Genomic DNA, 27690 nt, shown 5'->3' on the forward strand with positions numbered 1-27690 from the left:
TTCACTGAGGTTCAGCTTTGTGATCAATGTTGGTTCTGTTTATATGAATATGAATATAATTGAGGAATGAGGCTGCGTTTCACTGAGGTTAAACTCATTGATCAATGTTGGTTCTGTTTATATTAATATGAATATAATTGATGAATGAGGCTGGGTTTCACTGAGGTTCAGCTTTGTGATCAATGTTGGTTCTGTTTATATGAATATGAATATAATTGAGGAATGAGGCTGGGTTTCACTGAGGTTAAACTCATTGATCAATGTTGGTTCTGTTTATATTAATATGAATATAATTGATGAATGAGGCTGGGTTTCACTGAGGTTCAGCTTTGTGATCAATGTTTGTTCTGTTTATATTAATATGAATATAATTGATGAATGAGGCTGGGTTTCACTGAGGTTCAGCTTTGTGGTCAATGCTTGTTCTGTTTATATTAATATGTATATAATTGATGAATGAGGCTGGGTTTCACTGAGGTTCAGCTTTGTGATCAATGTTGGTTCTGTTTATATTAATATGAATATAATTGAGGAATATGGCTGCGTTTCACTGTTAAACTCATTGATCAATGATGGTTCTGTCTATATTAAAATGAATATAATTGATGATTGAGGCTTGGTTTCACTGAGGTTCAGCTTTGTGATCAATGTTGGTTCTGTATATATTTATATGAATATAATTAATGAATGAGGCTGTGTTTCAAAGAACTTAAACTCATTGATCAATGTTGGTTCTGTTTATATTAATATGAATATAATTGATGAATGAGGCTGGGTTTCACTGAGGTTAAACTCATTGATCAATATTGGTTCTGTTTATATTAATATGAATATCATTGATGAATTAGGCTGGGTTTCACTGAGGTTCAGCTTTGTGATCAATGTTGGTTCTGTTTATATTAATATGAATATAATTGATGAATGAGGCTGGGTTTCACTGAGGTTCAGCTTTGTGATCAATGTTGGTTCTGTTTATATTAATATGAATATAATTGATGAATGAGGCTGGGTTTCACTGAGATTCAGCTTTGTGATCAATGTTGGTTCTGTTTATATTAATATGAATATAATTGATGAATAAGGCTGGGTTTCACTGAGATTCAGCTTTGTGGTCAATGTTGGTTCTGTTTATATTAATATGAATATAATTGATGAATGAGGCTGGGTTTCACTGAGGTTCAGCTTTGTGATCAATGTTGGTTCTGTTTATATTAATATGAATATAATTGATGAATGAGGCTGGGTTTCACTGAGATTCAGCTTTGTGATCAATGTTGGTTCTGTTTATATTAATATGAATATAATTGATGAATAAGGCTGGGTTTCACTGAGATTCAGCTTTGTGGTCAATGTTGGTTCTTTTTATATTAATATGAATATAATTGATGAATGAGGCTGGGTTTCACTGAGGTTAAACTCATTGATCAATATTGGTTCTGTTTATATTAATATGAATATCATTGATGAATTAGGCTGGGTTTCACTGAGGTTCAGCTTTGTGATCAATGTTGGTTCTGTTTATATTAATATGAATATAATTGATGAATGAGGCTGGGTTTCACTGAGGTTCAGCTTTGTGATCAATGTTGGTTCTGTTTATATTAATATGAATATAATTGATGAATGAGGCTGGGTTTCACTGAGATTCAGCTTTGTGATCAATGTTGGTTCTGTTTATATTAATATGAATATAATTGATGAATAAGGCTGGGTTTCACTGAGATTCAGCTTTGTGGTCAATGTTGGTTCTGTTTATATTAATATGAATATAATTGATGAATGAGGCTGGGTTTCACTGAGGTACAGCTTTGTGTTCAATGTTGGTTCTGTTTATATTAATATGAATATAATTGAGGAATGTGGCTGGGTTTCACTGATGTTCAGCTTTGTGATCAATGTTGGTTCTCTTTATATTAATATGAACATAATTGAGGAATGAGGCTGCGTTTCACTGAGGTTAAACTCATTGATCAATGTTGGTTCTGTTTATATTAATATGAATATAATTGATGAATGAGGCTGGGTTTCACTGAGGTTCAGCTTTGTGATCAATGTTTGTTCTGTTTATATTACTATGAATATAATTGAGGAATGAGGCTGCGTTTCACTGAGGTTAAACTCATTGATCAATGTTGGTTCTGTTTATATTAATATGAATATAACTGATGAATGAGGCTGGGTTTCACTGAGGTTCAGCTTTGTGATCAATGTTGGTTCTGTTTATATGAATATGAACATAATTGAGGAATGAGGCTGGGTTTCACTGAGGTTAAACTCATTGATCAATGTTGGTTCTGTTTATATTATTATGAATATAATTGATTAATGAGGCTGGGTTTCACTGAGGTTCAGCTTTGTGATCAATGTTGGTTCTGTTTATATGAATATGAATATAATTGAGGAATGAGGCTGGATTTAACTGAGGTTAAACTCATTGATCAATGTTGGTTCTGTTTATATTAATATGAATATAATTGATGAATGAGGCTGGGTTTCACTGAGGTTCAGCTTTGTGATCAATGTTTGTTCTGTTTATATTAATATGAATATAATTGATGAATGAGGCTGGGTTTCACTGAGGTTCAGCTTTGTGGTCAATGCTTGTTCTGTTTATATTAATATGTATATAATTGATGAATGAGGCTGGGTTTCACTGAGGTTCAGCTTTGTGATCAATGTTGGTTCTGTTTATATTAATATGAATATAATTGAGAAATATGGCTGCGTTTCACTGTTAAACTCATTGATCAATGATGGTTCTGTCTATATTAAAATGAATATAATTGATGATTGAGGCTTGGTTTCACTAAGGTTCAGCTTTGTGATCAATGTTGGTTCTGTATATATTTATATGAATATAATTAATGAATGAGGCTGTGTTTCAAAGAACTTAAACTCATTGATCAATGTTGGTTCTGTTTATAATAATATGAATATAATTGATGAATGAGGCTGGGTTTCACTGAGGTTAAACTCATTGATCAATGTTGGTTCTGTTTATATTAATATGAATATAATTGATGAATGAGGCTGTGTTTCACTGAGGTTCAGCTTTGTGATCAATGTTGGTTCTGTTTATATTAATATGAATATAATTGAGGAATGAGGCTGGGTTTCACTGAGGCTAAACTCATTGATCAATGTTGGTTCTGTTTATACTAATATAAATATAATTGAGGAACGAGGCTGCGTTTCACTGAGGTTAAACTCATTGATCAATGTTGGTTCTGTTTATATTAATATGAATAAAATTGATGAATGAGGCTGGGTTTCACTGAGGTTAAACTCATTGATCAATGTTGGTTCTGTTTATATTAATATGAATAAAATTGATGAATGAGGCTGGGTTTCACTGATGTTCAGCTTTGTGATCAATGTCGGTTCTGTTTATATTAATATGAATATAATTGATGAATGAGGTTGGGTTTCACTGAGGTTCAGCTTTGTGGTCAATGCTTGTTTTCTTTATATTAATATGTATATAATTGATGAATGAGGCTGGGTTTCACTGATGTTCAGCTTTGTGATCAATGTTGGTTCTGTTTATATTAATATGAATATAATTGAGGAATAAGGCTGCGTTTCACTGAGGTTAAACTCATTGATCAATGTTGGTTCTGTTTATATTAAAATGAATATAAATGATGATTGAGGCTTGGTTTCACTGAGGTTCAGCTTTGTGATCAATGTTGGTTCGGTATATATTTATATGAATAAAATTAATGAATGAGGCTGTGTTTCAAAGAAGTTAAACTCATTGATCAATGTTGGTTCTTTTTATATTAATATGAATATAATTGATGAATGAGGCTGGGTTTCACTGAGGTTCAGCTTTGTGATCAATGTCGGTTCTGTTTATATTAATATGAATATTATTGATAAATGAGGCTGGGTTTCACTGAGGTTCAGCTTTTTGATCAATGCTTGTTCTGTTTCTATTAATATGTATATAATTGATGAATGAGGCTGGGTTTCACTGAGGTTCAGCTTTGTGATCAATGTTGGTTCTGTTTATATTTATATGAATATAATTGAGGAATGAGGCTGGGTTTCACTGAGGTTAAACTCATTAATCAATGTTGGTTCTGTTTATATTAATATGAATATAATTGATGAATGAGGCTGGGTTTCACTGAGGTTCAGCTTTGTGATCAATGTTGGTTCTGTATATATTTATATGAATATAATAAATGAATGAGGCTGTGTTTCAAAGAACTTAAACTCATTGATCAATGTTGGTTCTGTTTATATTAATATGAATAAAATTGATGAATGAGGCTGGGTTTCACTGAGGTTCAGCTTTGTGATCAATGTTGGTTCTGTTTATATTAATATGAATATAATTGATTAATGAGGCTGGGTTTCACTGAGGTTCAGCTTTGTGATCAATGTCGGTTCTTTTTATATTAATATGAATATAATTGATGAATGAGGCTGGGTTTCACTGAGGTTTAGCTTTGTGATCAATGTTGGTTCTGTTTATATTAATATGAATATAATTGATGAATGAGGCTGGGTTTCACTGAGGTTCAGCTTTGTGATCAATGTTGGTTCTGTTTATATTAATATGAATATAATTGATGAATGAGGCTGGGTTTCACTGAGATTCAGCTATGTGATCAATGTTGGTTCTGTTTATATTAATATGAATATAATTGATGAATGAGGCTGGGTTTCACTGAGATTCAGCTTTGTGGTCAATGTTGGTTCTGTTTATATAAATATGAATATAATTGATGAATGAGGCTGGGTTTCACTGAGGTTCAGCTTTGTGTTCAATGTTGGTTCTGTTTATATTAATATGAATATAATTGATGAATGAGGCTGTGTTTCAAAGAACTTAAACTCATTGATCAATGTTGGTTCTGTTTATATTAATATGAATAAAATTGATGAATGAGGCTGGGTTTCACTGAGGTTCAGCTTTGTGATCAATGTTGGTTCTGTTTATATTAATATGAATATAATTGATTAATGAGGCTGGGTTTCACTGAGGTTCAGCTTTGTGATCAATGTCGGTTCTTTTTATATTAATATGAATATAATTGATGAATGAGGCTGGGTTTCACTGAGGTTTAGCTTTGTGATCAATGTTGGTTCTGTTTATATTAATATGAATATAATTGATGAATGAGGCTGGGTTTCACTGAGGTTCAGCTTTGTGATCAATGTTGGTTCTGTTTATATTAATATGAATATAATTGATGAATGAGGCTGGGTTTCACTGAGATTCAGCTATGTGATCAATGTTGGTTCTGTTTATATTAATATGAATATAATTGATGAATGAGGCTGGGTTTCACTGAGATTCATCTTTGTGGTCAATGTTGGTTCTGTTTATATAAATATGAATATAATTGATGAATGAGGCTGGGTTTCACTGAGGTTCAGCTTTGTGTTAAATGTTGGTTCTGTTTATATTAATATGAATATAATTGAGGAATGCGGCTGGGTTTCACTGATGTTCAGCTTTGTGATCAATGTTGGTTCTCTTTATATTAATATGAACATAATTGAGGAATGAGGCTGCGTTTCACTGAGGTTAAACTCATTGATCAATGTTGGTTCTGTTTATATTAATATGAATATAATTGATGAATGAGGCTGGGTTTCACTGAGGTTCAGCTTTGTGATCAATGTTTGTTCTGTTTATAAAACTATGAATATAATTGAGGAATGAGGCTGGGTTTCACTGAGGTACAGCTTTGTGTTCAATGTTTGTTCTGTTTATATTAATATGAATATAATTGAGGAATGTGGCTGGGTTTCACTGATGTTCAGCTTTGTGATCAATGTTGGTTCTCTTTATATTAATATGAACATAATTGAGGAATGAGGCTGCGTTTCACTGAGGTTAAACTCATTGATCAATGTTGGTTCTGTTTATATTAATATGAATATAACTGATGAATGAGGCTGGGTGTCACTGAGGTTCAGCTTTGTGATCAATGTTGGTTCTGTTTATATGAATATGAAAATAATTGAGGAATGAGGCTGGGTTTCACTGAGGTTAAACTCATTGATCAATGTTGGTTCTGTTTATATTAATATGAATAAAATTGATGAATGAGGCTGGGTTTCACTGATGTTCAGCTTTGTGATCAATGTCGGTTCTGTTTATATTAATATGAATATAATTGATGAATGAGGTTGGGTTTCACTGAGGTTCAGCTTTGTGGTCAATGCTTGTTTTGTTTATATTAATATGTATATAATTGATGAATGAGGCTGGGTTTCACTGAGGTTCAGCTTTGTGATCAATGTTGGTTCTGTTTATATTAATATGAATATAATTGAGGAATAAGGCTGCGTTTCACTGAGGTTAAACTCATTGATCAATGTTGGTTCTGTTTATATTAAAATGAATATATATGATGATTGAGGCTTGGTTTCACTGAGGTTCAGCTTTGTGATCAATGTTGGTTCGGTATATATTTATATGAATAAAATTAATGAATGAGGCTGTGTTTCAAAGAAGTTAAACTCATTGATCAATGTTGGTTCTTTTTATATTAATATGAATATAATTGATGAATGAGGCTGGGTTTCACTGAGGTTCAGCTTTGTGATCAATGTCGGTTTTTTTTATATTAATATGAATATAATTGATGAATGAGGCTGGGTTTCACTGAGGTTTAGCTTTGTGATCAATGTTGGTTCTGTTTATATTAATATGAATATAATTGATGAATGAGGCTGGGTTTCACTGAGGTTCAGCTTTGTGATCAATGTTGGTTCTGTTTATATTAATATGAATATAATTGATGAATGAGGCTGGGTTTCACTGAGATTCAGCTATGTGATCAATGTTGGTTCTGTTTATATTAATATGAATATAATTGATGAATGAGGCTGGGTTTCACTGAGATTCAGCTTTGTGGTCAATGTTGGTTCTGTTTATATAAATATGAATATAATTGATGAATGAGGCTGGGTTTCACTGAGGTTCAGCTTTGTGTTCAATGTTGGTTCTGTTTATATTAATATGAATATAATTGAGGAATGAAGCTGGGTTTCACTGAGGTACAGCTTTGTGTTCAATGTTGGTTCTGTTTATATTAATATGAATATAATTGATGAATGAGGCTGGGTTTCACTGAGGTTCAGCTTTGTGTTCAATGTTGGTTCTCTTTATATTAATATGAACATAATTGAGGAATGAGGCTGCGTTTCACTGAGGTTCAGCTTTGTGTTCAATGTTGGTTCTCTTTATATTAATATGAACATAATTGAGGAATGTGGCTGGGTTTCACTGATGTTCAGCTTTGTGATCAATGTTGGTTCTCTTTATATTAATATGAACATAATTGAGGAATGAGGCTGCGTTTCACTGAGGTTAAACTCATTGATCAATGTTGGTTCTGTTTATATTAATATGAATATAATTGATGAATGAGGCTGGGTTTCACTGAGGTTCAGCTTTGTGATCAATGTTTGTTCTGTTTATAAAACTATGAATATAATTGAGGAATGAAGCTGGGTTTCACTGAGGTACAGCTTTGTGTTCAATGTTGGTTCTGTTTATATTAATATGAATATAATTGAGGAATGTGGCTGGGTTTCACTGATGTTCAGCTTTGTGATCAATGTTGGTTCTCTTTATATTAATATGAACATAATTGAGGAATGAGGCTGCGTTTCACTGAGGTTAAACTCATTGATCAATGTTGGTTCTGTTTATATTAATATGAATATAACTGATGAATGAGGCTGGGTTTCACTGAGATTCAGCTATGTGATCAATGTTGGTTCTGTTTATATTAATATGAATATAATTGATGAATGAGGCTGGGTTTCACTGAGATTCAGCTTTGTGGTCAATGTTGGTTCTGTTTATATAAATATGAATATAATTGATGAATGAGGCTGGGTTTCACTGAGGTTCAGCTTTGTGTTCAATGTTGGTTCTGTTTATATTAATATGAATATAATTGAGGAATGCGGCTGGGTTTCACTGATGTTCAGCTTTGTGATCAATGTTGGTTCTCTTTATATTAATATGAACATAATTGAGGAATGAGGCTGCGTTTCACTGAGGTTAAACTCATTGATCAATGTTGGTTCTGTTTATATTAATATGAATATAATTGATGAATGAGGCTGGGTTTCACTGAGGTTCAGCTTTGTGATCAATGTTTGTTCTGTTTATAAAACTATGAATATAATTGAGGAATGAGGCTGCGTTTCACTGAGGTTAAACTCATTGATCAATGTTGGTTCTGTTTATATTAATATGAATATAACTGATGAATGAGGCTGGGTGTCACTGAGGTTCAGCTTTGTGATCAATGTTGGTTCTGTTTATATGAATATGAAAATAATTGAGGAATGAGGCTGGGTTTCACTGAAGTTAAACTCATTGATCAATGTTGGTTCTGTTTATATTAATATGAATATAATTGATGAATGAGGCTGGGTTTCACTGAGGTTCAGCTTTGTGATCAATGTTTGTTCTGTTTATATTAATATGAATATAATTGATGAATGAGGCTGGGTTTCACTGAGATTCAGCTTTGTGGTCAATGCTTGTTCTGTTTATATTAATATGTATATAATTGATGAATGAGGCTGGGTTTCACTGAGGTTCAGCTTTGTGATCAATGTTGGTTCTGTTTATATTAATATGAATATAATTGAGGAATAAGGCTGCGTTTCACTGAGGTTAAACTCATTGATCAATGTTGTTTCTTTTTATATTAATATGAATATAATTGATGAATGAGGCTGGGTTTCACTGAGGTTCAGCTTTGTGATCAATGTTGGTTCTGTATATATTTATAGGAATATAATTAATGAATGAGGCTGTGTTTCAAAGAACTTAAACTCATTGATCAATGTTGGTTCTGTTTATATTAATATGAATATAATTGAGGAATGAGGCTGCGTTTCACTGAGGTTAAACTCATTGATCAATGTTGGTTCTGTTTATATTAATATGAATAAAATTGATGAATGAGGCTGGGTTTCACTGAGGTTCAGCTTTGTGATCAATGTTGGTTCTGTTTATATTAATATGAATAAAATTGATGAATGAAGCTGGATTTCACTGAGATTCAGCTTTGTGGTCAATGTTGGTTCTTTTTATATTAATATGAATATAATTGATGAATGAGGCTGGGTTTCACTGAGGTTAAACTCATTGATCAATATTGGTTCTGTTTATATTAAAATGAATATAATTGATGAATTAGGCTTGGTTTCACTGAGGTTCAGCTTTGTGATCAATGTTGGTTCTGTTTATATTAATATGAATATAATTTATGAATGAGGCTGGGTTTCACTGAGGTTCAGCTTTGTGATCAATGTTGGTTCTGTTTATAAAACTATGAATATAATTGAGGAATGAAGCTGGGTTTCACTGAGGTACAGCTTTGTGTTCAATGTTGGTTCTGTTTATATTAATATGAATATAATTGAGGAATGTGGCTGGGTTTCACTGATGTTCAGCTTTGTGATCAATGTTGGTTCTCTTTATATTAATATGAACATAATTGAGGAATGAGGCTGCGTTTCACTGAGGTTAAACTCATTGATCAATGTTGGTTCTGTTTATATTAATATGAATATAACTGATGAATGAGGCTGGGTTTCACTGAGATTCAGCTATGTGATCAATGTTGGTTCTGTTTATATTAATATGAATATAATTGATGAATGAGGCTGGGTTTCACTGAGATTCAGCTTTGTGGTCAATGTTGGTTCTGTTTATATAAATATGAATATAATTGATGAATGAGGCTGGGTTTCACTGAGGTTCAGCTTTGTGTTCAATGTTGGTTCTGTTTATATTAATATGAATATAATTGAGGAATGCGGCTGGGTTTCACTGATGTTCAGCTTTGTGATCAATGTTGGTTCTCTTTATATTAATATGAACATAATTGAGGAATGAGGCTGCGTTTCACTGAGGTTAAACTCATTGATCAATGTTGGTTCTGTTTATATTAATATGAATATAATTGATGAATGAGGCTGGGTTTCACTGAGGTTCAGCTTTGTGATCAATGTTTGTTCTGTTTATAAAACTATGAATATAATTGAGGAATGAGGCTGCGTTTCACTGAGGTTAAACTCATCGATCAATGTTGGTTCTGTTTATATTAATATGAATATAACTGATGAATGAGGCTGGGTGTCACTGAGGTTCAGCTTTGTGATCAATGTTGGTTCTGTTTATATGAATATGAAAATAATTGAGGAATGAGGCTGGGTTTCACTGAAGTTAAACTCATTGATCAATGTTGGTTCTGTTTATATTAATATGAATATAATTGATGAATGAGGCTGGGTTTCACTGAGGTTCAGCTTTGTGATCAATGTTTGTTCTGTTTATATTAATATGAATATAATTGATGAATGAGGCTGGGTTTCACTGAGATTCAGCTTTGTGGTCAATGCTTGTTCTGTTTATATTAATATGTATATAATTGATGAATGAGGCTGGGTTTCACTGAGGTTCAGCTTTGTGATCAATGTTGGTTCTGTTTATATTAATATGAATATAATTGAGGAATAAGGCTGCGTTTCACTGAGGTTAAACTCATTGATCAATGTTGTTTCTTTTTATATTAATATGAATATAATTGATGAATGAGGCTGGGTTTCACTGAGGTTCAGCTTTGTGATCAATGTTGGTTCTGTATATATTTATAGGAATATAATTAATGAATGAGGCTGTGTTTCAAAGAACTTAAACTCATTGATCAATGTTGGTTCTGTTTATATTAATATGAATATAATTGAGGAATGAGGCTGCGTTTCACTGAGGTTAAACTCATTGATCAATGTTGGTTCTGTTTATATTGATATGAATAAAATTGATGAATGAGGCTGGGTTTCACTGAGGTTCAGCTTTGTGATCAATGTTGGTTCTGTTTATATTAATATGAATAAAATTGATGAATGAAGCTGGATTTCACTGAGATTCAGCTTTGTGGTCAATGTTGGTTCTTTTTATATTAATATGAATATAATTGATGAATGAGGCTGGGTTTCACTGAGATTCAGCTTTGTGATCAATGTTGGTTCTGTTTATATTAATATGAATATAACTGATGAATGAGGCTGGGTTTCACTGAGATACAGCTTTGTGGTCAATGTTGGTTCTGTTTATATTAATATGAATATAATTGATGAATGAGGCTGGGTTTCACTGAGGTTCAGCTTTGTGATCAATGTCGGTTCTGTTTATATTAATATGAATATAATTGATGAATGAGGCTGGGTTTCACTGAGATTCAGCTTTGTGGTCAATGCTTGTTCTGTTTATATTAATATGTATATAATTGATGAATGAGGCTGGGTTTCACTGAGGTTCAGCTTTGTGATCAATGTTGGTTCTGTTTATATTAATATGAATATAATTGAGGAATAAGGCTGCGTTTCACTGAGGTTAAACTCATTGATCAATGTTGTTTCTTTTTATATTAATATGAATATAATTGATGAATGAGGCTGGGTTTCACTGAGGTTCAGCTTTGTGATCAATGTTGGTTCTGTATATATTTATAGGAATATAATTAATGAATGAGGCTGTGTTTCAAAGAACTTAAACTCATTGATCAATGTTGGTTCTGTTTATATTAATATGAATATAATTGAGGAATGAGGCTGCGTTTCACTGAGGTTAAACTCATTGATCAATGTTGGTTCTGTTTATATTAATATGAATAAAATTGATGAATGAGGCTGGGTTTCACTGAGGTTCAGCTTTGTGATCAATGTTGGTTCTGTTTATATTAATATGAATAAAATTGATGAATGAAGCTGGATTTCACTGAGATTCAGCTTTGTGGTCAATGTTGGTTCTTTTTATATTAATATGAATATAATTGATGAATGAGGCTGGGTTTCACTGAGGTTAAACTCATTGATCAATATTGGTTCTGTTTATATTAAAATGAATATAATTGATGAATTAGGCTTGGTTTCACTGAGGTTCAGCTTTGTGATCAATGTTGGTTCTGTTTATATTAATATGAATATAATTTATGAATGAGGCTGGGTTTCACTGAGGTTCAGCTTTGTGATCAATGTTGGTTCTGTTTATATTAATATGAATATATTTGATGAATGAGGCTGGGTTTCACTGAGATTCAGCTTTGTGATCAATGTTGGTTCTGTTTATATTAATATGAATATAATTGATGAATGAGGCTGGGTTTCACTGAGATACAGCTTTGTGGTCAATGTTGGTTCTGTTTATATTAATATGAATATAATTGATGAATGAGGCTGGGTTTCACTGAGGTTCAGCTTTGTGATCAATGTCGGTTCTGTTTATATTAATATGAATATAATTGATGAATGAGGCTGGGTTTCACTGAGGTTCAGCTTTTTGATCAATGCTGGTTCTGTTTCTATTAATATGTATATAATTGATGAATGAGGCTGGGTTTCACTGAGGTTCAGCTTTGTGATCAATGTTGGTTCTGTTTATATTTATATGAATAAAATTGATGAATGAGGCTGGATTTCACTGAGATTCAGCTTTGTGGTCAATGTTGGTTCTTTTTATATTAATATGAATATAATTGATGAATGAGGCTGGGTTTCACTGAGGTTAAACTCATTGATCAATATTGGTTCTGTTTATATTAATATGAATATAATTGATGAATGAGGCTGGGTTTCACTGAGGTTTAGCTTTGTGATCAATGTTGGTTCTGTTTATATTAATATGAATATAATTGATGAATGAGGCTGGGTTTCACTGAGATTCAGCTTTGTGGTCAATGTTGGTTCTGTTTATATTAATATGAATATAATTGATGAATGAGGCTGGGTTTCACTGAGGTTCAGCTTTGTGTTCAATGTTGGTTCTGTTTGTATTAATATGAATATAATTGAGGAATGCGGCTGGGTTTCACTGATGTTCAGCATTGTGATCAATGTTGGTTCTCTTTATATTAATATGAACATAATTGAGGAATGAGACTGCGTTTCACTGAGTTTAAACTCATTGATCAATGTTGGTTCTGTTTATATTAATATGAATATAATTGATAAATGAGGCTGGGTTTCACTGAGGTTCAGCTTTGTGATCAATGTTTGTTCTGTTTATATTAATATGAATATAATTGATGAATGAGGCTGGGTTTCACTGAGGTTCATCTTTGTGGTCAATGCTTGTTCTGTTTATATTAATATGAATATATTTGATGAATGAGGCTGGGTTTCACTGAGGTTCAGCTTTGTGATCAATGTTGGTTCTGTTTATATTAATATGAATATATTTGATGAATGAGGCTGGGTTTCACTGAGATTCAGCTTTGTGATCAATGTTGGTTCTGTTTATATTAATATGAATATAATTGATGAATGAGGCTGGGTTTCACTGAGATACAGCTTTGTGGTCAATGTTGGTTCTGTTTATATTAATATGAATATAATTGATGAATGAGGCTGGGTTTCACTGAGGTTCAGCTTTGTGATCAATGTCGGTTCTGTTTATATTAATATGAATATAATTGATGAATGAGGCTGGGTTTCACTGAGGTTCAGCTTTTTGATCAATGCTTGTTCTGTTTCTATTAATATGTATATAATTGATGAATGAGGCTGGGTTTCACTGAGGTTCAGCTTTGTGATCAATGTTGGTTCTGTTTATATTTATATGAATAAAATTGATGAATGAGGCTGGATTTCACTGAGATTCAGCTTTGTGGTCAATGTTGGTTCTTTTTATATTAATATGAATATAATTGATGAATGAGGCTGGGTTTCACTGAGGTTAAACTCATTGATCAATATTGGTTCTGTTTATATTAATATGAATATAATTGATGAATGAGGCTGGGTTTCACTGAGGTTTAGCTTTGTGATCAATGTTGGTTCTGTTTATATTAATATGAATATAATTGATGAATGAGGCTGGGTTTCACTGAGATTCAGCTTTGTGGTCAATGTTGGTTCTGTTTATATTAATATGAATATAATTGATGAATGAGGCTGGGTTTCACTGAGGTTCAGCTTTGTGTTCAATGTTGGTTCTGTTTATATTAATATGAATATAATTGAGGAATGTGGCTGGGTTTCACTGATGTTCAGCATTGTGATCAATGTTGGTTCTCTTTATATTAATATGAACATAATTGAGGAATGAGACTGCGTTTCACTGAGTTTAAACTCATTGATCAATGTTGGTTCTGTTTATATTAATATGAATATAATTGATAAATGAGGCTGGGTTTCACTGAGGTTCAGCTTTGTGATCAATGTTTGTTCTGTTTATATTACTATGAATATAATTGAAGAATGAGGCTGCGTTTCACTGAGGTTAAACTCATTGATCAATGTTGGTTCTGTTTATATTAATATGAATATAACTGATGAATGAGGCTGGGTTTCACTGAGGTTCAGCTTTGTGATCAATGTTGGTTCTGTTTATATTTATATGAATAAAATTGATGAATGAGGCTGGATTTCACTGAGATTCAGCTTTGTGGTCAATGTTGGTTCTTTTTATATTAATATGAATATAATTGATGAATGAGGCTGGGTTTCACTGAGGTTAAACTCATTGATCAATATTGGTTCTGTTTATATTAATATGAATATAATTGATGAATGAGGCTGCGTTTCACTGAGGTTAAACTCATTGATCAATGTTGGTTCTGTTTATATTAATATGAATATAATTGATGAATGAGGCTGGGTTTCACTGAGGTTCAGCTTTGTGATCAATGTTTGTTCTGTTTATAAAACTATGAATATAATTGAGGAATGAGGCTGCGTTTCACTGAGGTTAAACTCATTGATCAATGTTGGTTCTGTTTATATTAATATGAATATAACTGATGAATGAGGCTGGGTGTCACTGAGGTTCAGCTTTGTGATCAATGTTGGTTCTGTTTATATGAATATGAAAATAATTGAGGAATGAGGCTGGGTTTCACTGAAGTTAAACTCATTGATCAATGTTGGTTCTGTTTATATTAATATGAATATAATTGATGAATGAGGCTGGGTTTCACTGAGGTTCAGCTTTGTGATCAATGTTTGTTCTGTTTATATTAATATGAATATAATTGATGAATGAGGCTGGGTTTCACTGAGATTCAGCTTTGTGGTCAATGCTTGTTCTGTTTATATTAACATGTATATAATTGATGAATGAGGCTGGGTTTCACTGAGGTTCAGCTTTGTGATCAATGTTGGTTCTGTTTATATTAATATGAATATAATTGAGGAATAAGGCTGCGTTTCACTGAGGTTAAACTCATTGATCAATGTTGTTTCTTTTTATATTAATATGAATATAATTGATGAATGAGGCTGGGTTTCACTGAGGTTCAGCTTTGTGATCAATGTTGGTTCTGTATATATTTATAGGAATATAATTAATGAATGAGGCTGTGTTTCAAAGAACTTAAACTCATTGATCAATGTTGGTTCTGTTTATATTAATATGAATATAATTGAGGAATGAGGCTGCGTTTCACTGAGGTTAAACTCATTGATCAATGTTGGTTCTGTTTATATTAATATGAATAAAATTGATGAATGAGGCTGGGTTTCACTGAGGTTCAGCTTTGTGATCAATGTTGGTTCTGTTTATATTAATATGAATAAAATTGATGAATGAAGCTGGATTTCACTGAGATTCAGCTTTGTGGTCAATGTTGGTTCTTTTTATATTAATATGAATATAATTGATGAATGAGGCTGGGTTTCACTGAGGTTAAACTCATTGATCAATATTGGTTCTGTTTATATTAAAATGAATATAATTGATGAATTAGGCTTGGTTTCACTGAGGTTCAGCTTTGTGATCAATGTTGGTTCTGTTTATATTAATATGAATATAATTTATGAATGAGGCTGGGTTTCACTGAGGTTCAGCTTTGTGATCAATGTTGGTTCTGTTTATATTAATATGAATATATTTGATGAATGAGGCTGGGTTTCACTGAGATTCAGCTTTGTGATCAATGTTGGTTCTGTTTATATTAATATGAATATAATTGATGAATGAGGCTGGGTTTCACTGAGATACAGCTTTGTGGTCAATGTTGGTTCTGTTTATATTAATATGAATATAATTGATGAATGAGGCTGGGTTTCACTGAGGTTCAGCTTTGTGATCAATGTCGGTTCTGTTTATATTAATATGAATATAATTGATGAATGAGGCTGGGTTTCACTGAGGTTCAGCTTTTTGATCAATGCTGGTTCTGTTTCTATTAATATGTATATAATTGATGAATGAGGCTGGGTTTCACTGAGGTTCAGCTTTGTGATCAATGTTGGTTCTGTTTATATTTATATGAATAAAATTGATGAATGAGGCTGGATTTCACTGAGATTCAGCTTTGTGGTCAATGTTGGTTCTTTTTATATTAATATGAATATAATTGATGAATGAGGCTGGGTTTCACTGAGGTTAAACTCATTGATCAATATTGGTTCTGTTTATATTAATATGAATATAATTGATGAATGAGGCTGGGTTTCACTGAGGTTTAGCTTTGTGATCAATGTTGGTTCTGTTTATATTAATATGAATATAATTGATGAATGAGGCTGGGTTTCACTGAGATTCAGCTTTGTGGTCAATGTTGGTTCTGTTTATATTAATATGAATATAATTGATGAATGAGGCTGGGTTTCACTGAGGTTCAGCTTTGTGTTCAATGTTGGTTCTGTTTGTATTAATATGAATATAATTGAGGAATGCGGCTGGGTTTCACTGATGTTCAGCATTGTGATCAATGTTGGTTCTCTTTATATTAATATGAACATAATTGAGGAATGAGACTGCGTTTCACTGAGTTTAAACTCATTGATCAATGTTGGTTCTGTTTATATTAATATGAATATAATTGATAAATGAGGCTGGGTTTCACTGAGGTTCAGCTTTGTGATCAATGTTTGTTCTGTTTATATTAATATGAATATAATTGATGAATGAGGCTGGGTTTCACTGAGGTTCATCTTTGTGGTCAATGCTTGTTCTGTTTATATTAATATGAATATATTTGATGAATGAGGCTGGGTTTCACTGAGGTTCAGCTTTGTGATCAATGTTGGTTCTGTTTATATTAATATGAATATATTTGATGAATGAGGCTGGGTTTCACTGAGATTCAGCTTTGTGATCAATGTTGGTTCTGTTTATATTAATATGAATATAATTGATGAATGAGGCTGGGTTTCACTGAGATACAGCTTTGTGGTCAATGTTGGTTCTGTTTATATTAATATGAATATAATTGATGAATGAGGCTGGGTTTCACTGAGGTTCAGCTTTGTGATCAATGTCGGTTCTGTTTATATTAATATGAATATAATTGATGAATGAGGCTGGGTTTCACTGAGGTTCAGCTTTTTGATCAATGCTTGTTCTGTTTCTATTAATATGTATATAATTGATGAATGAGGCTGGGTTTCACTGAGGTTCAGCTTTGTGATCAATGTTGGTTCTGTTTATATTTATATGAATAAAATTGATGAATGAGGCTGGATTTCACTGAGATTCAGCTTTGTGGTCAATGTTGGTTCTTTTTATATTAATATGAATATAATTGATGAATGAGGCTGGGTTTCACTGAGGTTAAACTCATTGATCAATATTGGTTCTGTTTATATTAATATGAATATAATTGATGAATGAGGCTGGGTTTCACTGAGGTTTAGCTTTGTGATCAATGTTGGTTCTGTTTATATTAATATGAATATAATTGATGAATGAGGCTGGGTTTCACTGAGATTCAGCTTTGTGGTCAATGTTGGTTCTGTTTATATTAATATGAATATAATTGATGAATGAGGCTGGGTTTCACTGAGGTTCAGCTTTGTGTTCAATGTTGGTTCTGTTTATATTAATATGAATATAATTGAGGAATGTGGCTGGGTTTCACTGATGTTCAGCATTGTGATCAATGTTGGTTCTCTTTATATTAATATGAACATAATTGAGGAATGAGACTGCGTTTCACTGAGTTTAAACTCAATGATCAATGTTGGTTCTGTTTATATTAATATGAATATAATTGATAAATGAGGCTGGGTTTCACTGAGGTTCAGCTTTGTGATCAATGTTTGTTCTGTTTATATTACTATGAATATAATTGAAGAATGAGGCTGCGTTTCACTGAGGTTAAACTCATTGATCAATGTTGGTTCTGTTTATATTAATATGAATATAACTGATGAATGAGGCTGGGTTTCACTGAGGTTCAGCTTTGTGATCAATGTTGGTTCTGTTTATATTTATATGAATAAAATTGATGAATGAGGCTGGATTTCACTGAGATTCAGCTTTGTGGTCAATGTTGGTTCTTTTTATATTAATATGAATATAATTGATGAATGAGGCTGGGTTTCACTGAGGTTAAACTCATTGATCAATATTGGTTCTGTTTATATTAATATGAATATAATTGATGAATGAGGCTGGGTTTCACTGAGGTTTAGCTTTGTGATCAATGTTGGTTCTGTTTATATTAATATGAATATAATTGATGAATGAGGCTGGGTTTCACTGAGATTCAGCTTTGTGGTCAATGTTGGTTCTGTTTATATTAATATGAATATAATTGATGAATGAGGCTGGGTTTCACTGAGGTTCAGCTTTGTGTTCAATGTTGGTTCTGTTTGTATTAATATGAATATAATTGAGGAATGCGGCTGGGTTTCACTGATGTTCAGCATTGTGATCAATGTTGGTTCTCTTTATATTAATATGAACATAATTGAGGAATGAGACTGCGTTTCACTGAGTTTAAACTCATTGATCAATGTTGGTTCTGTTTATATTAATATGAATATAATTGATAAATGAGGCTGGGTTTCACTGAGGTTCAGCTTTGTGATCAATGTTTGTTCTGTTTATATTAATATGAATATAATTGATGAATGAGGCTGGGTTTCACTGAGGTTCATCTTTGTGGTCAATGCTTGTTCTGTTTATATTAATATGAATATATTTGATGAATGAGGCTGGGTTTCACTGAGGTTCAGCTTTGTGATCAATGTTGGTTCTGTTTATATTAATATGAATATATTTGATGAATGAGGCTGGGTTTCACTGAGATTCAGCTTTGTGATCAATGTTGGTTCTGTTTATATTAATATGAATATAATTGATGAATGAGGCTGGGTTTCACTGAGATACAGCTTTGTGGTCAATGTTGGTTCTGTTTATATTAATATGAATATAATTGATGAATGAGGCTGGGTTTCACTGAGGTTCAGCTTTGTGATCAATGTCGGTTCTGTTTATATTAATATGAATATAATTGATGAATGAGGCTGGGTTTCACTGAGGTTCAGCTTTTTGATCAATGCTTGTTCTGTTTCTATTAATATGTATATAATTGATGAATGAGGCTGGGTTTCACTGAGGTTCAGCTTTGTGATCAATGTTGGTTCTGTTTATATTTATATGAATAAAATTGATGAATGAGGCTGGATTTCACTGAGATTCAGCTTTGTGGTCAATGTTGGTTCTTTTTATATTAATATGAATATAATTGATGAATGAGGCTGGGTTTCACTGAGGTTAAACTCATTGATCAATATTGGTTCTGTTTATATTAATATGAATATAATTGATGAATGAGGCTGGGTTTCACTGAGGTTTAGCTTTGTGATCAATGTTGGTTCTGTTTATATTAATATGAATATAATTGATGAATGAGGCTGGGTTTCACTGAGATTCAGCTTTGTGGTCAATGTTGGTTCTGTTTATATTAATATGAATATAATTGATGAATGAGGCTGGGTTTCACTGAGGTTCAGCTTTGTGTTCAATGTTGGTTCTGTTTATATTAATATGAATATAATTGAGGAATGTGGCTGGGTTTCACTGATGTTCAGCATTGTGATCAATGTTGGATCTCTTTATATTAATATGAACATAATTGAGGAATGAGACTGCGTTTCACTGAGTTTAAACTCATTGATCAATGTTGGTTCTGTTTATATTAATATGAATATAATTGATAAATGAGGCTGGGTTTCACTGAGGTTCAGCTTTGTGATCAATGTTTGTTCTGTTTATATTACTATGAATATAATTGAAGAATGAGGCTGCGTTTCACTGAGGTTAAACTCATTGATCAATGTTGGTTCTGTTTATATTAATATGAATATAACTGATGAATGAGGCTGGGTTTCACTGAGGTTCAGCTTTGTGATCAATGTTTGTTCTGTTTATATTAATATGAATATAATTGATGAATGAGGCTGGGTTTCACTGAGGTTCAGCTTTGTGATCAATGTTTGTTCTGTTTATATTAATATGAATATAATTGATGAATGAGGCTGGGTTTCACTGAGGTTCATCTTTGTGATCAATGTTTGTTCTGTTTATATTACTATGAATATAATTGAAGAATGAGGCTGCGTTTCACTGAGGTTAAACTCATTGATCAATGTTGGTTCTCTTTATATTAATATGAACATAATTGAGGAATGAGGCTGGGTTTCACTGAGGTTAAACTCATTGATCAATGTTGGTTCTGTTTATATTAATATGAATATAATTGATGAATGAGGCTGGGTTTCACTGAGGTTCAGCTTTGTGATCAATGTTTGTTCTGTTTATATTAATATGAATATAATTGATGAATGAGGCTGGGTTTCACTGAGGTTCAGCTTTGTGATCAATGTTTGTTCTGTTTATATTAATATGAATATAATTGATGAATGAGGCTGGGTTTCACTGAGGTTCATCTTTGTGGTCAATGCTTGTTCTGTTTATATTAATATGTATATAATTGATGAATGAGGCTGGGTTTCACTGAGGTTCAGCTTTGTGATCAATGTTGGTTCTTTATATATTTATATGAATATAATTAATGAATGAGGCTGTGTTTCAAAGAACTTAAACTCATTGATCAATGTTGGTTCTGTTTATATTAATATGAATATAATTGAGGAATGAGGCTGGGTTTCACTGAGATTCAGCTTTGTGGTCAATGTTGGTTCTTTTTATATTAATATGAATATAATTGATGAATGAGGCTGGGTTTCACTGAGGTTCAGCTTTGTGATCAATGTTTGTTCTGTTTATATTACTATGAATATAATTGAAGAATGAGGCTGCGTTTCACTGAGGTTAAACTCATTGATCAATGTTTGTTCTTTTTATATTAATATGAATATAACTGATGAATGAGGCTGGGTTTCACTGAGGTTCAGCTTTGTGATCAATGTTGGTTCTGTTTATATGAATATGAATATAATTGAGGAATGAGGCTGGGTTTCACTGAGGTTAAACTCATTGATCAATGTTGGTTCTGTTTATATTAATATGAATAAAATTGATGAATGAAGCTGGATTTCACTGAGATTCAGCTTTGTGGTCAATGTTGGTTCTTTTTATATTAATATGAATATAATTGATGAATGAGGCTGGGTTTCACTGAGGTTAAACTCATTGATCAATATTGGTTCTGTTTATATTAAAATGAATATAATTGATGAATTAGGCTTGGTTTCACTGAGGTTCAGCTTTGTGATCAATGTTGGTTCTGTTTATATTAATATGAATATAATTTATGAATGAGGCTGGGTTTCACTGAGGTTCAGCTTTGTGGTCAATGTTGGTTCTTTTTATATTAATATGAACATAATTGAGGAATGAGACTGCGTTTCACTGAGGTTAAACTCATTGATCAATGTTGGTTCTGTTTATATTAATATGAATATAATTGATAAATGAGGCTGGGTTTCACTGAGGTTCAGCTTTGTGATCAATGTTTGTTCTGTTTATATTACTATGAATATAATTGAAGAATGAGGCTGCGTTTCACTGAGGTTAAAGTCATTGATCAATGTTGGTTCTGTTTATATTAATATGAATATAACTGATGAATGAGGCTGGGTTTCACTGAGGTTCAGCTTTGTGATCAATGTTGGTTCTGTTTATATGAATATGAATATAATTGAGGAATGAGGCTGGGTTTCACTGAGGTTAAACTCATTGATCAATGTTGGTTCTGTTTATATTAATATGAATATAATTGATGAATGAGGCTGGGTTTCACTGAGGTTCAGCTTTGTGATCAATGTTTGTTCTGTTTATATTAATATGAATATAATTGATGAATGAGGCTGGGTTTCACTGAGGTTCAGCTTTGTGATCAATGTTTGTTCTGTTTATATTAATATGAATATAATTGATGAATGAGGCTGGGTTTCACTGAGGTTCATCTTTGTGGTCAATGCTTGTTCTGTTTATATTAATATGTATATAATTGATGAATGAGGCTGGGTTTCACTGAGGTTCAGCTTTGTGATCAATGTTGGTTCTGTATATATTTATATGAATATAATTAATGAATGAGGCTGTGTTTCAAAGAACTTAAACTCATTGATCAATGTTGGTTCTGTTTATATTAATATGAATATAATTGAGGAATGAGGCTGGGTTTCACTGAGATTCAGCTTTGTGGTCAATGTTGGTTCTTTTTATATTAATATGAATATAATTGATGAATGAGGCTGGGTTTCACTGAGGTTCAGCTTTGTGATCAATGTTTGTTCTGTTTATATTAATATGAATATAATTTATGAATGAGGCTGGGTTTCACTGAGGTTCATCTTTGTGGTCAATGCTTGTTCTGTTTATATTAATATGTATATAATTGATGAATGAGGCTGGGTTTCACTGAGGTTCAGCTTTGTGATCAATGTTGGTTCTGTATATATTTATATGAATATAATTAATGAATGAGGCTGTGTTTCAAAGAACTTAAACTCATTGATCAATGTTGGTTCTGTTTATATTAATATGAATATAATTGAGGAATGAGGCTGGGTTTCACTGAGATTCAGCTTTGTGGTCAATGTTGGTTCTTTTTATATTAATATGAATATAATTGATGAATGAGGCTGGGTTTCACTGAGGTTCAGCTTTGTGATCAATGTTTGTTCTGTTTATATTACTATGAATATAATTGAAGAATGAGGCTGCGTTTCACTGAGGTTAAACTCATTGATCAATGTTTGTTCTGTTTATATTAATATGAATATAACTGATGAATGAGGCTGGGTTTCACTGAGGTTCAGCTTTGTGATCAATGTTGGTTCTGTTTATATGAATATGAATATAATTGAGGAATGAGGCTGGGTTTCACTGAGGTTAAACTCATTGATCAATGTTGGTTCTGTTTATATTAATATGAATAAAATTGATGAATGAAGCTGGATTTCACTGAGATTCAGCTTTGTGGTCAATGTTGGTTCTTTTTATATTAATATGAATATAATTGATGAATGAGGCTGGGTTTCACTGAGGTTAAACTCATTGATCAATATTGGTTCTGTTTATATTAAAATGAATATAATTGATGAATTAGGCTTGGTTTCACTGAGGTTCAGCTTTGTGATCAATGTTGGTTCTGTTTATATTAATATGAATATAATTTATGAATGAGGCTGGGTTTCACTGAGGTTCAGCTTTGTGGTCAATGTTGGTTCTTTTTATATTAATATGAATATAATTGATGAATGAGGCTGGGTTTCACTGAGGTTAAACTCATTGATCAATATTGGTTCTGTTTATATTAATATGAATATAATTGATGAATTAGGCTGGGTTTCATTGAGGTTCAGCTTTGTGATCAATGTTGATTCTGTTTATATTAATATGAATATAATTGATGAATGAGGCTGGGTTTCACTGAGATTCAGCTTTGTGATCAATGTTGGTTCTGTTTATATTGATATGAATATAATTGATGAATAAGGCTGGGTTTCACTGAGATTCAGCTTTGTGATCAATGTTGGTTCTGTTTATATTAATATGAATATAATTGATGAATGAGGCTGGGTTTCATTGAGGTTCAGCTTTGTGATCAATGTTGATTCTGTTTATATTAATATGAATATAATTGATGAATGAGGCTGGGTTTCACTGAGATTCAGCTTTGTGATCAATGTTGGTTCTGTTTATATTGATATGAATATAATTGATGAATAAGGCTGGGTTTCACTGAGATTCAGCTTTGTGGTCAATGTTGGTTCTGTTTATATTAATATGAATATAATTGATGAATGAGGCTGGGTTTCACTTAGGTACAGCTTTGTGTTCAATGTTGGTTCTTTTTATATTAATATGAATATAATTGAGGAATGTGGCTGGGTTTCACTGATGTTCAGCTTTGTGATCAATGTTGGTTCTCTTTATATTAATATGAACATAATTGAGGAATGAGGCTGCGTTTCACTGAGGTTAAACTCATTGATCAATGTTGGTTCTGTTTATATTAATATGAATATAATTGATGAATGAGGCTGGGTTTCACTGAGGTTCAGCTTTGTGATCAATGTTTGTTCTGTTTATATTACTATGAATATAATTGATGAATGAGGCTGCGTTTCACTGAGGTTAAACTCATTGATCAATGTTGGTTCTGTTTATATTAATATGAATATAACTGATGAATGTGGCTGGGTTTCACTGAGGTTCAGCTTTGTGATCAATGTTGGTTCTGTTTATATTAATATGAATAAAATTGATGAATGAGGCTGGGTTTCACTGAGGTTCAGCTTTGTGATCAATGTTGGTTCTGTTTATATTAATATGAATATAATTGATGAATGAGGCTGGGCTTCACTGAGATTCAGCTTTGTGATCAATGTTGGTTCTGTTTATATTAATATGAATATAATTGATGAATAAGGCTGGGTTTCACTGAGATTCAGCTTTGTGGTCAATGTTGGTTCTGTTTATATTAATATGAATATAATTGATGATTGAGGCTGGGTTTCACTGAGGTTAAGCTTTGTGATCAATGTTTGTTCTGTTTATATTAATATGAATATAATTGATGAATGAGGCTGGGTTTCACTGAGGTTCAGCTTTGTGGTCAATGCTTGTTCTGTTTATATTAATATGTATATAATTGATGAATGAGGCTGGGTTTCACTGAGGTTCAGCTTTGTGATCAATGTTGGTTCTGTTTATATTAATATGAATATAATTGAGGAATAAGGCTGCGTTTCACTGTTAAACTCATTGATCAATGATGGTTCTGTCTATATTAAAATGAATATAATTGATGATTGAGGCTTGGTTTCACTGAGGTTCAGCTTTGTGATCAATGTTGGTTCTGTATATATTTATATGAATATAATTAATGAATGAGGCTGTGTTTCAAAGAACTTAAACTCATTGATCAATGTTGGTTCTGTTTATAATAATATGAATATAATTGATGAATGAGGCTGCGTTTCACTGAGGTTAAACTCATTGATCAATGTTGGTTCTGTTTATATTAATATGAATATAATTGATGAATGAGGCTGGGTTTCACTGAGGTTCAGCTTTGTGATCAATGTTTGTTCTGTTTATATTAATATGAATATAATTGATGAATGAGGCTGGGTTTCACTGATGTTCAGCTTTGTGGTCAATGCTTGTTCTGTTTATAATAAAATGTATATAATTGATGAATGAGGCTGGGTTTCACTGAAGTTCAGCTTTGTGATCAATGTTGGTTCTGTTTATATTAATATGAATATAATTGAGGAATGAGGCTGGGTTTCACTGAGGCTAAACTCATTGATCAATGTTGGTTCTGTTTATACTAATATAAATATAATTGAGGAACGAGGCTGCGTTTCACTGAGGTTAAACTCATTGATCAATGTTGGTTCTGTTTATATTAATATGAATAAAATTGATGAATGAGGCTGGGTTTCACTGAGGTTAAACTCATTGATCAATGTTGGTTCTGTTTATATTAATATGAATAAAATTGATGAATGAGGCTGGGTTTCACTGATGTTCAGCTTTGTGATCAATGTCGGTTCTGTTTATATGAATATGAATATAATTGATGAATGAGGTTGGGTTTCACTGAGGTTCAGCTTTGTGGTCAATGCTTGTTTTGTTTATATTAATATGTATATAATTTATGAATGAGGCTGGGTTTCACTGAGGTTCAGCTTTGTGATCAATGTTGGTTCTGTTTATATTAATATGAATATAATTGAGGAATAAGGCTGCGTTTCACTGAGGTTAAACTCATTGATCAATGTTGGTTCTGTTTATGTTAAAATGAATATAAATGATGATTGAGGCTTGGTTTCACTGAGGTTCAGCTTTGTGATCAATGTTGGTTCGGTATACATTTATATGAATAAAATTAATGAATGAGGCTGTGTTTCAAAGAAGTTAAACTCATTGATCAATGTTGGTTCTTTTTATATTAATATGAATATAATTGATGAATGAGGCTGGGTTTCACTGAGGTTCATCTTTGTGATCAATGTCGGTTCTGTTTATATTAATATGAATATTATTGATGAATGAGGCTGGGTTTCACTGAGGTTCAGCTTTTTGATCAATGCTTGTTCTGTTTCTATTAATATGTATATAATTGATGAATGAGGCTGGGTTTCACTGAGGTTCAGCTTTGTGATCAATGTTGGTTCTGTTTATATTTATATGAATATAATTGAGGAATGAGGCTGCGTTTCACTGAGGTTAAACTCATTAATCAATGTTGGTTCTGCTTATATTAATATGAATATAATTGATGAATGAGGCTGGGTTTCACTGAGGTTCAGCTTTGTGATCAATGTTGGTTCTGTATATATTTATATGAATATAATAAATGAATGAGGCTGTGTTTCAAAGAACTTAAACTCATTGATCAATGTTGGTTCTGTTTATATTAATATGAATATAATTGATGAATGAGGCTGCGTTTCACTGAGGTTAAACTCATTGATCAATGTTGGTTCTGTTTATATTAATATGAATAAAATTGATGAATGAGGCTGTGTTTCACTGAGGTTCAGCTTTGTGATCAATGTTGGTTCTGTTTATATTAATATGAATATAATTGATGAATGAGGCTGGGTTTCACTGAGGTTCAGCTTTGTGATCAATGTCGGTTCTTTTTATATTAATATGAATATAATTGATAAATGAGGCTGGGTTTCACTGAGGTTTAGCTTTGTGATCAATGTTGGTTCTGTTTATATTAATATGAATATAATTGATGAATGAGGCTGGGTTTCACTGAGGTTCAGCTTTGTGATCAATGTTGGTTCTGTTTATATTAATATGAATATAATTGATGAATGAGGCTGGGTGTCACTGAGATTCAGCTATATGATCAATGTTGGTTCTGTTTATATTAATATGAATATAATTGATGAATGAGGCTGGGTTTCACTGAGATTCAGCTTTGTGGTCAATGTTGGTTCTGTTTATATAAATATGAATATAATTGATGAATGAGGCTGGGTTTCACTGAGGTTCAGCTTTGTGTTCAATGTTGGTTCTGTTTATATTAATATGAATATAATTGAGGAATGCCGCTGGGTTTCACTGATGTTCAGCTTTGTGATCAATGTTTGTTCTGTTTATAAAACTATGAATATAATTGAGGAATGAGGCTGCGTTTCACTGAGGTTAAACTCATTGATCAATGTTGGTTCTGTTTATATTAATATGAATATAACTGATGAATGAGGCTGGGTGTCACTGAGGTTCAGCTTTGTGATCAATGTTGGTTCTGTTTATATGAATATGAAAATAATTGAGGAATGAGGCTGGGTTTCACTGAGGTTAAACTCATTGATCAATGTTGGTTCTGTTTATATTAATATGAATATAATTGATGAATGAGGCTGGGTTTCACTGAGGTTCAGCTTTGTGATCAATGTTTGTTCTGTTTATATTAATATGAATATAATTGATGAATGAGGCTGGGTTTCACTGAG

Source organism: Leuresthes tenuis, unplaced genomic scaffold (genome assembly GCF_036924035.1).
Source record: "Leuresthes tenuis unplaced genomic scaffold, fLeuTen1.0.hap1 SCAF_14, whole genome shotgun sequence".
NCBI classification, from domain to species: domain Eukaryota; kingdom Metazoa; phylum Chordata; class Actinopteri; order Atheriniformes; family Atherinopsidae; genus Leuresthes; species Leuresthes tenuis.